The sequence below is a fragment of the Capricornis sumatraensis genome, chromosome 11, assembly GCF_032405125.1.
Source record: "Capricornis sumatraensis isolate serow.1 chromosome 11, serow.2, whole genome shotgun sequence".
In the NCBI taxonomy this organism is placed as follows: Eukaryota; Metazoa; Chordata; class Mammalia; order Artiodactyla; family Bovidae; genus Capricornis; species Capricornis sumatraensis.
In genome coordinates, this window is record NC_091079.1 from 33,246,054 (window position 1) to 33,262,886 (window position 16,833).

Genomic DNA, 16,833 nt, shown 5'->3' on the forward strand with positions numbered 1-16,833 from the left:
GGCAGAGGGCACCAAGGTCTGTGGTACTCAAGACCTTCCTCTTGGGTACCTCTGTGCTAAGCTTAATTCTTTCTCTCCCAGACTTCCCCTCAGGCCTTCCCCAGGGGGAGCCTGCTAAACCACTTGTCCATGTTTTTTTTTTTTTCCTCTCATGATAACATCGTGATCCTCAAGAAAGGGTTACCAAGGTAACCAGGAATGGTGCACATACAGTCTTTATGAAGACTTCAATTCTCCTTAATCGGATTATGCATTCTTGGCTTACTCTGTTCTTATAGCAAGAACACAACATTTTCTTCTTATGTAGTTTTCTTCTATTTTGTATTTTTCTCACAAAGTCTTATTGACTTTCAAACTTTTTCCAGAATTTACTAACAACTCAATTTTTCTGTTATCTAAACATGAAAGCTTCCTAACCTTCAATGAAATAAATAACCCCTTTGTGCTAAGCTTCTCCTCAACATTAAACACCTGGGGATTCCTGCATGTGTGAAATGGGGATGCATTAATGCCTTTGAATGGGACAGACCAGATATTTGGTCTCTCTCTTATACCACCGTGTACTGTGAGAAGTGACTTGGGAACATTATCGATAATTCAGATAGCAAAGGGGAACATTCTTGTTAAAAAAGATAATCATCACCTCCCATTTTCCTGATGATTAAAAGAGGCCATGTTTTGAGCTCCCTAAGTTCTGCCTTCTATCATATCATGCTTTCCTTGAATATCTAAATAATCTAACTCAAGGCCACATTCTATATAACTAAGAGAAGTACAACATCCTCCCCAAGATTTCTGAAAATTCTTACCATTCTACAAAGTACTCCATTAAAAGGCTGTTCTTGCCTTTAACGACCTTGTTTTTAAAAATAATGGCAAGTGGTTACCGCAAAGAACAAAAGACATCCATTAAAGTAACTATCTGATGTCACTTTCTAATTTCCTTAGCTATTGCCAAGGATGGAATGTTTTCAGCCTGGTTCTTCTTAGGTCCCAGCCTAGCATTATTTCCTGGGATTTAGCACCCCACGTGTAGCAATTCTCTCTTGTCTCTTCTTTTTTCCCACTTCCAAGGACTCAACCCCACAATCTCTGGGGTTGAGGATTGGGGTGCGACAAAAACTCTTTTTCAGAGCACTTTATCTCACCTTTTTTCAACTTCCTCCTTTCAGATCACAGCTAAGACTTGTATTAGTGAATCATTCATCATCATATACACTCACTTTAAGCAAGAGGGAGCTTTGAAAAAAAATTTTTCTAAGTTCTCTTATCTCTTATTCTAAAAAAGGGTCCAGGACAACTCTTTTCCTATTAGCAGCCTATAGAAGGGGGAGAAAAGAAAGCTGAGTGCAAAAGAATTGATGCTTTTGAACTGTGGTGTTGGAGGAATCTTGAGAGTCCCTTGGACTGCAAAGAGTCCTGACTATTCACTGGAAGGGCTGATGCTGAAGCTGAAGCACCAGTACTTTGGCCACCTGATGCAAATAACTGACCCATTGGAAAAGACCCTGATGCTGGGAAAGACTGAAGGTGGGAGGAAAAGGAGATGACAGAGGATGAGATGGTTGGATGGTTTCACCGACTTGATGGATGTGAGTCTGAGTAAGCTCTGGGAGTTGGTAATGGACAGGGAAGCCTGGTGTACTGCAGTTCATGGGGTTACAAAGAGTTGGACACAACTGAGCAACTGAACTGAACTGAACTGAGAAGGGGGAGAGAAGTGATGAAAAGAATTTATTCTCTCTATCCAGAACAAACCGTAGAGGTCATGGGCTTTTACCTTTCTATTTCTTTCTGTTTCAGTTAAAGCACATGGTGGATGATCACAATGAGTCAGTAAACGTTGGTCTTCTCCAGGTCCGACTTACCCTCCTTGCTGCTGCTGCTGCTAAGTCGCTTCAGTCGTGTCCGACTCTGTGCGACCCCATAGATGGCAGCCCACCAGGCTCCGCCGTCCCTGGGATTCTCCAGGCAAGAACACTGGAATGGGTTGCCATTTCCTTCTCCAATGAGTGAAAGTGAAAAGTGAAAGTGAAGTTGCTCAGTAAGTATCCGACTCTTCGTGATCCCATGGACGGCAGCCCACCAGGCTCCTCCATCCATGGGATTTTCCAGACAAGAGTACTGGGGTGGGTTGCCATTGCCTTCTCCGACTTACCCTCCTTAGTTTTCCTGCAAATACAGGGAAAGCAGAATAGGGCCCTGGTGCTAAGTTTCTGTCAGTTATGACGTTGGCTCACTCCTAAAGATGGAGCCCCAGTATTTTACCAGAAAATTTCAAGAGAAACTCAGACACTTTTTCTGCACTTGTCCTTGGTATCTGGCATCAGTCTAAAACTTACTGCAAAAGTCTTACAGCAACAGTAATGTCAGCATTTCTGCAAAGCTTACAGTGAGGTAATTTATACTTCTTTCCTGTGACTCTGCCTTCTAAATCCCCAGAGCATCTTCTCCATTTTTTGAGACCAAGGTTTCACTGAAAGATTCTGGGTCATCTATCACCATCTTCCAGATTCAGCAGGTTTTAAGGGAGTCCAGGAACCCAGTGTGAAGCCTAGGAAGGGGAGGATGTGAGAAGGTGACTTCAATTCACAAAGTCTGGGTGGTCACAGAGAGGGAGGTCTGATTGATTCTGTTTTGTTTTTTTTTTTAAATTTAGTGTTTATTTTTATTGAGGCCCATGAAAATGGTTTAAAGAGCCAAATTGTCCTACAAAATTTATAGAAATAAATCCAAATAGCTGTGTTCCACTCCTTTCCAATCGCCAAGTTCATAGTAACAATCACTTAGATCATTTTAGTCCCTTTTGGGGGGGCATACTCTTTCATATTTCATTTCTAAGTACTACTTTTTAGTTTTGGGGTTTCAGGTTTTCTTTATCTGGTATGCACTCTTGGATATGAGGCTTTAGCTATCTTTCTCACCTTTTCTCAGACTCCCACTTAGACATGCGATTTCCCCCTTTCCTGCCTTCCCATAGGTTTTATCTAATTGCAGTGAAATAAATAACCAGGGTTTCATTGTTGTTGTTCAGTCACTAAGTTGTATCTGATTCTTTGCAACTCCATGCACTGGAGTGTGCCAGGCTTTTACATTATTTAAAATATGTAAATGTTATTTACAAGTAAACCCTGTAATATATGAGGGTTGCGTTTCTTTGGGGCACAGAGTTTTCTTTTTGCTGGAGTTATTATTTGCCTTTTGTGCTTGTTTCCTTTGCTGTACATCTCACTAATAATCCCCAGACTCCTTACTTCCCTGAATGTCCTCTGGCACATGAGGGGAGCCTCTCGATTTCATCTACTTGCAGAAATCCATCTCGAGCCTTCTCTGTTCAGAGACACAACCTTCCTTCTGCCTCTCCGTCGTCATCATCTGGGACGCTCCTGCTTTCTGCTGTTAGATCTCTTGTCTCCTGTGCTTCCTGAATCTCTTCCTTGTCTATTCCCTTCTTCTTGTGGAACTCATCCTCAGCTAAGTTCCCAAGGAAAAGTGCATGAGGGTTAATGAACATTCTTTAATTCCATGCGTCTGAAAATATCTTCACTCTACATTTACTCTTAATTTAGACTTAAAATGTGTCTTCAACACTTGGAATCATCTGATTTGCTTAGAGTTTTGAAATTATTCCCTCTACCCTCTCTTGTTAAAAGCTAGGTTGTCCAAAGCCTTGTTGATTCTTGATACTTCAAAGAGAAAATACTTTCCACCTCTCTCCAGAAATTTGTAGGATTCCCTCATTCCCATCCCTTTTTTTATTGATTTGAGTTTTGGGAATCTTTAGACAGATCTTTGGAAAAAAAAAATCCATTTGCTAAGTACTAATTAAATGGTGTAAGTTTTACTCTGAAAGCGCATGTCCTTCCACTGTGGGAAAATTTCTTCAGTCATTTTATTCAATATTCTTCTTTCCATTGTCTCTATTCGTTCCTTCTGGAGTTGCTGTCATTTGGATGTTGCATCTCCAGGACTGAAACTCAGGTTTCTTCCTTTGTTTTACCTTTTTTTTCCCCCTCTCACTTTTCTCTCATGCTTTGTTTTTACTCTAGGGACTGAAAAATTGTCTCAACTTTAACCTCAAACTCCTTGGTTGTGGTTCTTGACAATAGCTTACTGGTATCATAATTTCTGAGAGCTTTTTATATTTCTCTGGTATTTTTTGCACTGCTTTTCACTCCTGGGTACAACATGTTGATTAAGAATCATATTGCATAGCCTCTTTGTTTTAGATCCTACTTTCATACTGAAGTTTTTTCTACAATGTTGAGTGATGCTTAGGGGTTTGGGAACCCTAAACAAGAATGGGAACTGATTGTGGCTCAGATCATGAACTCCTTATTGAAAAATTCAGACTTAAATAGAAGAAAGTAGGGAAAACCACTAGACCATTCAGGTATGACCTAAATCAAATCCCTTATGATTATACAGTGGAAGTGACAAATATTCAAGGGGTTAGATCTGTTAGACAGAGTGCCTGAAGAACTATGGACAGAGGTTCGTGACATTGTGCAGGAGTCAGTAATCAAGATCATGCCAAGAAAAAGAAATGGAAAAAGGCAAAATGATTGTCTGAAGAGGCCTTACAAATAGCTGAGAAAAGAAGAGAAGCAAAAGGCAAAGGAGAAAAGGAAAGATATACCCAATCTGAATGCAGAGTTCCAAAGAATAGCAAGGAGAGGTAAGAAAGACTTCCTCAGTGATCAATGCTAAGAAATAGAGGAAAACAATAGAATGGGAAAGACTAGAGATTTCTTCAAGAAAATTAGAGATACCAAAGGAACATTTCATGCAAAGACGGACACAATAAAGGACAGAAATGGTATGGACTTAACAGAAGTAGAAAATATTAAGAAGAGGTGGCAGGAACACAGAAGAACTCTCCAGAAAACATCTTCATGATCCACATAATCATGATGGTGTGATCACTCACCTAGAGCCAGACATCCTGGAATGCAAAGACAAGTGGGCCTTAGGAAACATCACTATGAACAAAGCTAGTGGAGGTGATAGAATTCCAGTTGAGCTATTTCAAATCCTAAAAGATGATGCTGTGAAAGCGCTGCACGCAATATGCCAGAAAATTTGGAAAACTCATCAGTGGCCACAGGACTGGAAAAGGTCAGTTTTGATTCCAATCCCAAAGAAAGGCAATGCCAAAGAATGCTCAAACTACCGCACAATTGCAGTCATCTCACATGCTAGCAAAGAAATACTCAAAATTCTCTAAGCTAGGCTTCAACAGTACCTGAACCATCAACTTCCAGATGTTCAAGCTGGTTTTAGAAAAGGCAGAGGAACCAGTGATCAAACTGCCAACATCCTTTGGACCATTGAAAAAGCAAGAGAGTTCCAGAAAAATATCTACTTCACAATAAAGTTAAGTCACTTTATTGACTATGCCAAAGCCTTTGATTGTGTGGATCACAACAAACTCTGGAAAACTCCTCAAAAAATTGACTACCAGCCCACCTGACCTGCCTCCTGAAAAATCTGTATGCAGGTCAAGAAGCAGTAGTTAGAACCAGACGTGGAAGAACAGACTGGTTCCAAATCAGGAAAGGAGTGCATCAAGGCTATATAATGTCACCCCGCTTATTTAAATTATATGCTGAATACATCATGCAAAATACCAGGCTGGATAAAGCACAAGCTGGAATCAAGATTGCCAGGAGAAATATCAATAACCTCAGAAATGCAGATAACACCACCCTTTGGGCAGAGAGCAAAGAAGCACTAAGGAGCCTCTTGATGAAAAAGAAAGAGGAGAGTGAAAAAGTTGGCTTAAAATTCAACATTCAGAAAACTAAGATCATGGCATCCAGTCCCATCACTTCATGGCAAATAGATGGGGAAACAGTGGAAACAGTGTCAGACTTTATTTTCTTGGGCTCCAAAATCACCACAGATGGTGACTGTGGCAGTGAAATTAAAAGGCACTTGCTCCTTGGAAGGGAAGTTATGACCAACCTAGACAGCATATTAAAAAGCAGAGACATTAACATGGCCAACAAAGGTCCGTCTAGTCAAGGCTATGGATTTTCCCCTGGGTCATGTATGGATGGGAGAGTTGGACCATAAAGAAATCTGAGCGCCGAAGAATTGATGCTTTTGAACTGTGGTGTTGGAGAAGACTCTTGAGAGTCCCTTGGACTGCAAGGAGATCCAACCAGTCCATCCTAAAGGAGATCAGTCCTGAATATTCATTGGAAGGACTGATAATGAAGCTGAAACTCCAATTCTTTGGCCCCCTATTTGAAGAACCAACTCATTGAAAAAGCCCCTGATCCTGGGAAAGATTGAGGGCAGGAGGAGAAGGGGATGACAGAGGATGAGATGGTTGGATGGCATCATCAACTGGATGGACATGAGTTTGAGCAAGCTCCAGAAGTTGGTGATGGACAGAGAAGCCTGGCCATGGGGTCACAAAGAGTTAGACATGCTGAGTGACTGAACTGAACTGGACTGATGCTTAGGCTTCTCATATTTATGTGTGTCTCTCAGAAGCTGCCATAAGGGTGGTATCATCTTCATATCTGAGGTTGTTGATATTTCTCTCAGTAATCTTGATTCCAGTTTGTCTTCATCCAGCCTGGCATTTCTCATGATGTAGTGTGCATATAGGTTAAAGAAGCAGGTTGACAATATACAGCCTTGACATACTCCTTTCCCGGTTTGGAACCAGTCTGTTCTTCCATGTCTGGTTCTAACTACTGCTTCTTGACCTGCATACAGATTTCTCAGGAGGCAGGTCAGATGGTCTGGTATTCCCATCTCTTGAAGAATTTTCCACAGTTTGTTGTGATCCACACAATCAAAGGCTTTGGTATAGTCAATAAAGCAGAAATAGATGTTTTTCTGGAACTCTCTTGCTTTTTCTATGACCCAACAGATGTTGGCAATTTGATCTCTGATTCATCTGCCTTTTCTAAATCAGGAGAAATATCAATAATCTCAGATATGCACATGACACTACCCTTATCATAGAAAGCGAAGAAAAACTAAAGAGCCTCTTGATGAAAGTGAAAGAGGAGTGTCAAAAAATGGGCTTAAAAATCAACATTCAGAAAACTAAGATCATGGCATCTGGTCCCATCACTTCATGGCAAATAGATGGGGAAACAATGGAACAGTGGCTGACTTTATTTTGGGGGCTCCAAAATCACTGTAGATGACTGCAGCCATGAAATTAAAAGGCACTTGCTCCTTGGAAGAAAAGCTATAACCAACCTAGACAGCATATTAAAAAGCAAAGATAGTACTTTGCCAACAATGGTCTGTCTAGTCAAAACTATGATTTTTCCAGTAGTCATGTATGGATGCGAGAGTTGGACCACAAAGAAATCTGAGCACCAAAGAACTGATGCTTTTAAACTGTGGTGTTGGAGAAGACTCTTGAGAGTCCCTTGGACTGCAAGGAGATCCAACCAGTCCCTCCCAAAGGAAATCTGCCCTGAATATTTATTGGAAGGACTGATGATGAAGCTGAAGCTCCAATAGTTTGGCCACCTGATTCAAAGAACTGACTCCTTAGAAAAGACCGTGATGCTGGAAAAGTTTGAAGGCAGGAGGAGAAGGGGACAGCATAAGATAAGATGATTGGATGGCATCACTGATTGGATGGACATGAGTATGAGCAAGCTCCAGGAGCTGGTAACGGACAGAGAAGCCTGTTGTGCTGCAGCCCATGGGGTGGCCAAGAGTCGGACACGACTGAGTAATTGGTTGAACTGAACTCAGAAGCTGGTCAGAAGCCTGAGTGTGTGCCTCAGTTTCCTCCATTGTCTGCTTCACCACAGGAAGTGCTGTTTTGTTCATTTCACTGGGAAACCAGTCATATTTAGGTGCTTATATCTTGGGGCCTATCGAACTTTGGTTTGCCTGAACTAGCCACTGAGACAAAACCGGAGTGCAGGATATTTTTCCAGGACACGGTGAAAAGAAGAAGCAGGATGGAGCAACAGGAAGAGAAGCTGGGATGCAGGCCACTCTGGTCGGCGCTCTGGGGGGAGTACTGTCCACCAGTGTGGCCCTTATTGGGCTGAAATGGCCACCTCTGCACCCCCACCTCAACTGATGGGCCACTGGATGCAGGCTATCCCAAGACAGACTTGATGTTGGACAGGGCACTCTCTGCAGCTGAACCAGACACCTTAAGGAGTTAGCATGACTGCCTGCAATGGTGAGGTCAGTCATTCCTTGAAGGTGAATCTGGGTAGAGCATCTCTGTGTTTATATATCCTCTAGGAAGTCTTCTCCAATCACCTGCCTTTTTGCAGGATAGAAGCTGGTTCTGAGAGTTGACTGGGGAATTGGGTGGAGGGTGGGGATGGGGGGAGGACATATTAGCCTGTAAGCTTTCTCATTATAACTTGCTTTGCAATATGGAAGCCCCATCTTTATCTGTGTCGTGTATCCTGCAAGCCAAGACCCTTTGTTTTATCCCTTCCGAAGTATAAATTTCCAGGATTTTTGCTGCAGTGGAAAAGGGACGGACACTTGATTGAGATTTATAGAGAAAGAAATGTGGGGTTTAACTGCTTCTGCAACCTATAAAAAGAGAAACCTTCCTGCTATGAGCCCCCAGTCTTCCTGTTCGTGGAGGTACACAGTGCCACCAGTTTCTGATTCTCTGGGGACGTGTATGACATAAAGCAGCTCGTGTGACCAGCTTCCCACTGCAGCCTTTGGATCAGCACTTTGCAGTTACCAGGTCCTCTCACTCATCCATCTGCTCTGCAGCTTCTAAGACTGCGTTGCTATTATGTCCTCTTGTGTTTTCTTTGTCCTTGAGGGTTTGTACTTAATCTGTTTATTCTCTTTTGACTGAGTTTGGGTAATTGAAGTTGCCATCCTTGATTGATTTTGTTTTTTAAAGAAACACAGTATGTACATTTTCTTTTCAAATAATTGTAGAATTTCCTCAGCATAAATTAGTGAAGCAGCATGGAATTATAAAATTAGTAAAGGTTTATATATTTATCTACTGAGCACAATCTTTACCCATGTAAACCTTATTTAACTGTCAAATGGGATCAGAGTAGCTCTCTGAAAGTTACATGAAATCAAGTGTTTAAATTATTTGTGTTGCAGTAAATATATACTAAATTTGGTTCCTAGCTTTCTTGGAATCCTCAAAAGAATGTGTTGTATAATTAAAACTTGAAGAGGTCAAATAAAACCTTGAAATTAGACGGTGGGTGGGCTTGTTTATCATCTCAGCCTCGTCTTTCTCAGAGAGTTTCACAACAGAGTGCAAACTGGCCTTCCAGAATGATCCTGAAGCCAAAGATGGTGGAGCCCCAGTTCCCCGCCTCTGGTTCACCAGTGGAACACTGGTTTCTTGGCATTTTCTGTTTCCACTTGTCTGACAGCTCATTTGTTTTATTTCCATTCTTGGCCTGGGTTTCAGACTAATAAGAGAAATAGCATGCACATAAATTCACTATTGTCATAGATGCTGGTAGCTTCGCTTCTGTGGTTTAACAGTGACTGTAAGAAGTGAAGAATAAATTACAGTTGGGTGGCTAAGCGGTGTGCATGACTCATTTATGATTTTACCTTTAGGTTCCAGAGGGTGACATTCTTTGCACTGAGCTTAACGAACACTTTTGGGAAGACTTGCAAATTAGGTGGGGTTGACTTTCAGTCTCATTTTCATGTGTCATTATCTCCAAACTTCATTTTGAAATCTCAGTTCCTCTACATTAGAAGGATGTACACACATACATAAATACACATATATGCACAGAAACACACACACAAACATACAAATAAACACACTAACATGCACTCACATACAATCCCCCTGTCCCAGTCACACACACATATACACAAACATAACCTATACTAAGTTTGGTCCCTTGGCAGACTCAGGACCTCTGCTTCTCCCAGAAATTCCCTTGCCCAAGTCAGTTGGAAAGCCATCTTCCTTTTTAACTTCTCATTTCCTACAGTGTGAGACCACTGGCACTAAAAATATCAGGTTTGCATATTAAAAGTGGAGATAACTGGTATTTGCTCTCTGAGAAGTCATTAATTTTTTTGTGCCACAGACCTTTCTGGCCTTTGGACTCACTTTTTATGAAACTGGTTTTAAATGTACACGATTAACTACATAGGATCAGAGAAGAAACTGGTTATACAATTTTCTATCTCAGTAACTGTATATAACTTTCCTGATGTAGTAATATATATGCTAATTTATTAACACATAAAATAGCAACATTTGGCATCAAGTTTAATAACTTCTGTTATTTCAGCATAAACACTATTTGGAGATATCTGAAACAATGGTAATGAAACATCAAAATATTTGTGGTTTCTGTCACAGATATTACTAATACTAAGCTAGTCTGTTGCCTACATTCAAAATGCTAAATTTCTGTTAGAGGTTAGTGAAAATAAAGATGTAAAATGTGTCCCATCCAAGGGCAGGGACTTCTTGAATTCTAATTATGTGTATTAAGTTAAAATGAAAAGGAAAACAAAAAACCCTCCTTTAAACCTATTGAAGTAAGAGTCTCAAGGAGAAGGCCTAAGAATCTGCATTTCAGCAAGTTTCCAGAGAAATGTGTTATTTTCTAATTAGGTCAGTCTTTTACATTTCTGTGTACTCACAAGGCTTGCCTCAGGATTGGACCAGCTTTCCAAGCCTAGTGAAGATTTTTCAGCTGGCTCATATTTGTCAAGTCTTTCCTGATAATATTCCTTATCCTCTACACCCTTAGTAGATTTCATGTCTCTTTTATCTGGACTCCATAGCATTTCTGGAATGTATGCATCCCTCTGCTCCCTGCTCCACCCCATTATGGAAGAAAAGCGTGGGACAGTGTGTTATGAATGTAAATGTTGTTATTCAGTTGCTAAGTCATGTCCAACTCTATGACCCCATGGACTGCAGCACCCCAAGCTCCCCTATCCTTCACTATCTTCCAGAGTTTGCTCAGATTCATGTCCATTGAATCAGTGATGCTGTTTAACCATATCCTCTGCCACCCCTTTCTCCTTTTGCCTTCCATCTTTCCCATCATCAGGGTCTTTTCCAATGAGCTGGCTTTTCACATCAGGTGGCCACAGTATTGGAGCTTCAGCTTCAGCAACAGTCCTTTCAATGAATATTCAGGGTTGATTTCCCTTAGGATTGACTGGTGAGATCTCCTTGCAGTCCAAGGGACTCTCAAGAGTCTTCTCCAACATCACAGTTCAAAAGCATCAATTCTTCTGTGCTCAGTCTTCTTTATGGTCCAGCTCTCACATCTGTACATGACTACTGGAAAAACCATAGCTTTGACTATCTGGACATTTGTTGGCAAAGTGATGTTTCTGCTTTTTAATATATCTAGGTTTGTCATAGTTTTCAAAGGAATAAGTGTCTTTGAATTTCATGGCTGCAGTCACTGTCCACAGTGATTTTGGAGCCTTGTAGTTTGGAGACAAATATACAAGAAAATAAAATGTCACTGTTTCAACTTTTCCCCCTTCTATTTGCCATGAATTGATGGGACCAGATGCTATGATCTTAGTTTTTTGAATATTGAGTTTTAAGCCAGCTTTCCACTCTCCTCTTTCAGTTCAGTTCAGTTCAGTCACTCAGTCATGTCATACTCTCTGTGACCCCATGGACTGCAGCACACCAGGCCTCCCTGTCCATCACCAACTTCCAGAGTTTACTCAAACTCATGCCCATTGAGTCAGTGATGCCATTCAACCATCTCATCCTCTGTCATCCCCTTCTCCTCTCACCTTCAATCTTTTCCAGCATCAGGGTGTTTTCAAATGAGTCAGCTCTTTGACCCTCATCAAGAGGCTTTTTAGTTCCTCTTTGCTTTCTGCCATTAAGGTGTATCATCTGCATATCAGAGGTTATTGATATTTCTTCCAGCAATCTTGATTCCAGCTTGTGATTCATCCAGCCCAGGATGTCACATGATGTACACATATAAGTTAAATAAGCAAAGTGACAATATACAGCCATTTTGTATCCTTTCCCAATTTTGAACCAGTTAGTTGTTCCATGTCTGTTTCTAACTGTTGCTTCTTGACCTGAATACAGTTTTCTCAGGAGGCAGGTAAGATGGTCTGATATTCCAGTCTAAGAATTTGCCACAGTTTGTTGTGATCCACACAGTCAAAGGCTTTAGAGTAGTTAATGAAGAAGTAGATATTTTTTCTGGAATTACCTTGCTTTCTCTATGATCCAACTGATGCTGGCAATTAGATCTTTGGTTCCTCTACCTTTTTAAAACCCAGCTTGTACATCTAGAAATTCTTGGTTCACATACTGATGAAGCCTAGCTTGAAGGATTTTGAGAATAAACTTACTAGTATGTGAAATGAGCGCAATTGTGCAATAGTTTGAGCATTCTTTGGCATTGCCTTTCTTTGGGATAGGAATGAAAGCTGAAAAGTGAAAATGAATGTTACTATCAGCAGAAAAAACCCAAAGTGCGTGTAAAGTTCTGGACAATGTATTTCACATCTCTATTAATATAACTCAACCAACAGCGTATCCAGGAAATGACAGGCATTTTGGAGTGGTCTTTTTAGACCATTTATCCTGTCCCTGAGCTCCATTTCATGAGTTTGTGGATTTTGCCCTAGGAATTCCAAGCACATTCCTTGGTCACCTTCATTCTCTACAGAGTATGATCTGGGGCACTTTCCCACTTACCTTTGTTTCCCTCCCAAACCAAGACCTTTACCCTTCCCTTAAATGCATCATTCCCCCTAATCTATTCTTAAGCAAAGTCCACTTTTCACTGTTACTTATTCTCTTATCTGTTTGTTTCTGCAGCTGATGGAGTCATAGCAGGGGGTTCTGCTTTGCGATTAGAAGTGAAAGGACCAGAGAGGGCCTCTCAGTGCTCTGGTCTTTAAGTGGATTATATTCTTTAAAAATCAGATTTTTATTTCACAAAGACCAGCTCCATTAGATGCATCTTCTGTACCTTGTTATGCTGGAGACAGTCTATCTCCTCTCTTAGTTTTAGTTACATTATCCAGGTCATTATCCAGAAGGACTGATGCTGAAGCTGAAGCTCCAATACTTTGGCCACCTGATGCAAAGAACTGACTCATTGGAAAAGACCTTGACACTGGGAAAGATTGAAGGCAGGAGGAGAAGGAGATGCCAGAGGATGAGTTGGTTGGATGGCATTACCGACTTGACGGACATGAGTTTGAGCAAGCTCCGGGAGTTAGTGCTGGACAGGGAGGCCTGACATGCTGCAGTCCATGGAGTTACAAAGAGTAGGACACGACGTGGCAACTATACAACCGGACAACTGAACTGACTGATCCAGGTCACCAGCTCCAGGAAGGTATGTGGTTGGGGAGAATGGTTAGGGAAGAAAATCCCATCAACCCACATTAAAGCTATGTGTTCACGTGCTTATTTTATCGTTTCCGTTAGACTGATTTCTTCCACATCGAAGTCTCCTATTTAAAAGAAGGTGATTTTTTTTTTCTATTGGTCAAATTAAACTCTTTATGTTGAAATTCTCTGATTCAAGTATAATAATAATAATTGGATATTAATAATAATAATTTCTGTTACAGGGCTATATTATATAAAGCATTTCTTGATATCACACATGCAGTCAGTTTTCGATAGAGAAGAGCTTTATTGTTATTTGTCTTTTATTGCCAACATTCAACAGAGTGCTGGCACATAATAGGTGCTCAATAAACTCTTAAGGACTTAAAGGATAAGGAGATTAAAAAACAAACAAACCTGAAAATCAGGAAATTTAGGTTCAAGTCTTACCTCTGCTACTTACTTGCTTTGTGACCTTGGGCAAGACTCCTTTCTTATCTAGAGTCAGTGACCTCAGCTATCAACAGAAAGGATTAGTTTCTCTAACTTCAAAAGCAGGCATCCCAGTGTTTTAGAATCAACAGAAGAAACTTAATAATAATAAAAGCAGTTTTCACAAGGAAATCTTTTAGTTTTTGAGTGTGATTTTGGTCATCAGCCAGCTTGAGAAATACTGTCTCAATGTTCTCTTACTTCATCTCTCAAAGACTTTATTTTTGAACTGTATAAGTTATATAACTAGTCTTAACAGGAAAATAAATATGGAAACTTTCCCATACACTGAATTTTTATATCATGAGAGCATCTTTTCATTCTGGGGGATCTATCCCTTCATTTTGTCATTAAATATCTGTTTTAAGTACACTCTATGTCAGGAGCTGTGGAAGAACCACGAATCCTAGAGGAAACAGCGCCTGATCTTTTCCTTGGAGGAAATGAGTGCTGGGGAAGGGGGAGACAAGAAAACCAGTGATCTCAATACAAGTAAGTGTCCTTGTCAGGATACACGGGAAGACAAGACTCAGTGGCCCCAGGCGGAGGTCGGAACTCAGTCTTAGGTATTTAGAAGCAACCTCCTGAAGGATGTCACACTAGCTGCCTTCTCTCTTCCTTTTCCAAATATAAAGGGAAGCCTTCTTTGAAGTATCACAGCTTTTTAAACCACAAACATGCTAAACTGAACCACAACCTGTAGATTGATTAAACATCCAAAACTCCCCTCTGTGAAATGGCAAAGCATAATTAAAACTTCCATGCTATTAAATTAGAGGGGGGGGAGGGGGAAGACCAAGTCTTTTTTCCCTAAGTGGCAGTTGAATAGAATTCTTAAGCATCCACCAAGTGCTCATTATAGACTCAAGCCAAGCTTCCTTTTGGCTTCCAGAGGAGTGGGAGGAAGTCACTCAGGAGCTGCCAGTTCCATCACTGGGTAGCTTAGGGGTGGGGTGGGGTTTTTTTTTTCCTGACTGTATCATTAAAATTTCCCTAGCGTGGACAGAAAAGTTATTAACTCACCAATGAAAAATACTTAAATGCCATTAAAAAGTTTCAACTCTCTCATAATTCTCCTTAATGGTGTGAAAATCAGCTCTGGACTCCAATTCTGAGATTGCATTTTCAAAGAACCCTGTGAGGGAAGTCTCAAATTACCTAATTACCATATTTATTGCCAGATTCTGTTTTCTAATCCCTGATGACTTTGTCAGATATATTTATGTGCTGTTCCTTTTCTTCTTTGGCCTTAGGTAGTGAGCTGGGTTTGTTCAACTTGAACAGAAGAGTCTTTTGGTTACAGATAATAGAAGGAAGCCGGGGCTGGAACGACCTGCAAGGCACACCCTGCCAGAGCCAGACCAAAAGGGAAAACCATGGCTGGCTTCCAAGCAATCATTACTGGCATCAGTCACACCATACTGTAATTGCAATGAATATAAATTAAGCTACACAAATAATCTGGCTCCTCTCCTGCTTAGAGGACCTGGGCCAGGAGTGCCTTCCCCCAATTCAGCTCCAGTCCAGAGAGAAGCAGTTTTTCTTCTTTCTTTCGTTAATTGAAGTTTAACTACACAAAAAGTTTGTCATTAAGAAAAAGGAGCAAATAAATTAAATGGTAATCATACTTAGGTGTCCTGTGGTTCTATCCAAGAGAAAGAATGCCTGTGACTCTGAAGTTTTTAAAAGAACTGTAGCTTGATTTATGGGTGCCAAATTTCAGTTTTATACAGTTCAGCGCACAAAGTAGTTTTGTTTTTGTTTTTGCTTCTCAGGAAGTTGGGCATTATTAAGAAAAGCAAAATCCTACTTCAACTCATTTCAGACATTCTCTGTGTCACATGCTTCCCTGGCCCGGGGCCGGGTGGGGGGAGTAGGGGGTGGAGGGGGTGGGGGGGTAGGGGGTGGAGGGGGTCGGGGGGAAGCCTGATAGGCTAAAATGAACATAGCTTGACTTAGCAGTTCCTAGCCTATTTTCTTTTGCTGCTTCTTATTAAGATAAAGCACACAGACTAAGCAGAATGAAATAAAAAATCAATTCTTGAGAATTCTTTCTCTTTTAATAATCAAATATAGTATCTGAAAAGGTTTTGTGTTTACATACTGGTTATGGCTAGATAGTTTTAGTATTACTCTTGAGTTAAGATATTCTCAGCAACTTTTCCTCTAAACTAATACAATATTTTCGTATATGCTTTTCCTCCCCTTTTAGGTTAAAGACTGTCTTCCTATAATGGCTGGGTGGTTTTCATACATCATTTTAATATATTCTTATCTATGTTCTCCCTAAATTCTTGCAATATGCTGATGTATTACTCACCCCAACTCTAAGTCTGTCTTCTTTATATATCTTTTATTTGTTTCTCAAAAGATCCAATTGATTTAATTCCAAATAGATGCTGTACTTAACACATAAATATTCTTAGCAAGGACACCCTTTGCTTACAACATGCAAATAGAGATTTGTTTCTTAGAATATATTGTAGTACCATGATAAGTAATATGCCTAGTAGTGAAAAGTACAGGAAAAAAAAAGTCCAAATCTTCTTACTCCAATTATAGCAGTAAACCAACTCATGGAGATGTAATATTTAGTGGGCATATACAAAGGTGAGAAATGGTGTGCAGTGCTTTCCCAAAGTTCTCTTACTTACTTTTCACAAGAATGAAAGGTTGCCAGGTTGGCCTTATTATCCCAATTGACTATTCATCTATTGATCCATTCCTTATTTGCATACACAAGCATGCACAACCATTCTAAAATATTTGCTGGTTGCTGCTTTTAGCCAAACATTCAGCTGGGCTCTGCTGTGCAAGGTGAATCAAGCCTGTGTTTGAGGTACATATAGTTTAGTGGAGCAGGTGAAGGTGAGGGTAGAAAGAAGCAGAAGGATAAATCCTGAAATGCTGAGCCCCCCTCCAGAGATATGAATGCAATTTAGGGGAGCTCACAGCAAAAGCTAGAGTCATTGAGAGATCAAGGAAATTTCTCTCCTTTTCCCCCACTAGATAGCGACTACAGAAAA